We start from the raw sequence: 2,305 nt of genomic DNA, 5'->3' as shown, positions 1-2,305 counted from the left end.
TTTGTTTCTATTTCTCTCCTCTCCTTCTGTTTTCTCTGTCTCTTTCTCCTCTTCTCTCTCTCTTTTTCTCTTTCCTCTTCTCTCTTCTTTTTCTCTCTCCCTTAGTCTTAGCTAAGACTCTTAGCTCTTACTCCTTTCTTTCTCCCTTCCTCCTCTCTCATCTCTCTTTCCCTCTGCTGTCTCCCTTACTTTCCTCTTCCTCTTTCCCCATCTTTCTCCCTCTCCCTTCCTCTCTCTATGTTTCTATCTCTCTTCTTTCTCCCTTAGTTCTGTCTTTTATCTTAGTCTCTCTCCTCAACTTTCTTATTTCTTTGCTCTCTCTTTGTTTTTACCCCTATTGTTCCTTCCCTAACATTCCCCTTCTCTTTCTGTGACATCACTCTCTTGGGGGACTGCCATGCTAGGACATCCTCCCTGGTCTCAGACAGGGGGACAAAGATTATTCCTCTTTTTCTCTCCTTTCTGAAATGTCTGGGGAAAAGGAATCAATAGTAGCCTCCCTAAAATTTCAGCCTTCACCCAAATATAAAAGTCAGCTCCATTTTCCTTCTTTGTCCTCTCCTCCAAACAATTCTCAGTTCCCATTTCTATGATATATGTGGAAAGTAGCATTTGGAACAGTAAAACAGGAAGATACAACATCCTTTTTTCAGAAGACATGAAGGAAAACCTGGACTTATCTGAGGCTAAATTGTATCATCTTCTATCACCTGCTCTACCCCCTGTCGTAAAAAATTAAAAAGAGGTCTTCCCCAATCCCAGAATACACAACATGTACCTATTACACCACAACATTGCAATCATATTTACCCGAGCCAAGGATTAGCATAAACTTGTATACTTTTTTCTATTCTCTCCCCTGAAGGGGTTTGAAGTTGGGTAAAAAGCTTCCTGGGAGGGAAGTACTAAAACTAATAAAATACTATTTAAAAAATTCACAAGCTTCAGTTTATAACTCCCCGAATTACTAGGATGTAAGCTCTTTGAAGAATTATTTCTTAATTCCATCCTTAGTATATTGTCCTATGGTCAGTTAGTCACTGTTGTATATAATATAATTGTGTAATGTAAACTGTTATACGGAGATCTATTTTAATTCAATTTAAAAATTTTTATGCAACTTCTTTCTCCAGAAGTCTTTAAAAATAGAAGTATAGGTTCTGAATGGGATGGATTCTCCACAATCCTTCCAGGTGGGAAGAGTTGGTGAGTTGGCCCACTAAAGAGCATCTCAGTCTGACCATATTATGATGAATTTCCTATGTACAAAGGTTTTTTCCAATATCTCAAGTAAATGTCATTATCATTGTTTTAATAATAACAGAGATTGAGTTCCACAGCTCTTAGCATGGTTCCTGGCACTAGGAACTTCAATAACTGCTAGTTTATTGACTGTCTGACCATAGGACAACATGGTAAGGATGGCATAAGAAATAATCCCTCAAAGGATTTACATTCTAGTAATATGGGGGGTTTATAAACTGAGACCTGTGAATTTGTTTTTTCTTAATAGCATTTTATTTTTCTAAATACATGTAAGATAGTTTTCAAGATTCATTTTTGTAAGATTTTGTGTTTCTAATTTTTCTCCTCCTTCCCTTACCTCCCTCTTTGTCAAAATAGCAAGTACGCTCATATAGGTCAAATATGTGAAATCCTTTTAAACATATTTCCATATTTGTTATGTTGTACAAGAAAAGTCAGACCAAAAGGAGACAAAACACAAGAAAGAAACAAAAAGGTAAAAATATTGCAAAACATAGTCTTCATTTTTCTTTCTCTGGATATAGATGTCCATCCCAAGATTACTGGAATTGTCTTTAATCACTTTATTATTGAGAAGAGCCGGGTCTATCACAGTTGATCATCATATACTTTTATTATTGTGTACGATGTTCTTTTAGTTTTGCTCACATCACTCAGCATCAGTTCATGTAAGTCATTACAAGCTTTTCTGAAATCATCCTGCTCATCATTTCTTATAGAACAATATATTCCATTCCATTCATATACCATAACTTATTTAGCCAATCTCCAATTGATGGGCATCCTTTCAATTCCCAATTCCTTGCCACCACAAAAAAAAGCTGCTACAAACATTTTTGCACATGTGGGTTCTTTCCTCTCTTTTATGATTTCTTTGGGAAACAGATCCAGGAGGGATACTGCTGGATCAGAGGGCATGCCCTTTGGGCATAGCATGAACTTGTTTTCAAAAAATATTTTGATAACCATGTTTCAATATTTTTCCTTTGCAATGCTATGTTTTATTTCCTACATTTGAAGACATTCTTTGAGAAAGGGT

This window comes from Antechinus flavipes, chromosome 4, assembly GCF_016432865.1.
Source record: "Antechinus flavipes isolate AdamAnt ecotype Samford, QLD, Australia chromosome 4, AdamAnt_v2, whole genome shotgun sequence".
NCBI lineage: Eukaryota > Metazoa > Chordata > Mammalia > Dasyuromorphia > Dasyuridae > Antechinus > Antechinus flavipes.
This window is presented reverse-complemented; position numbering follows the sequence as displayed.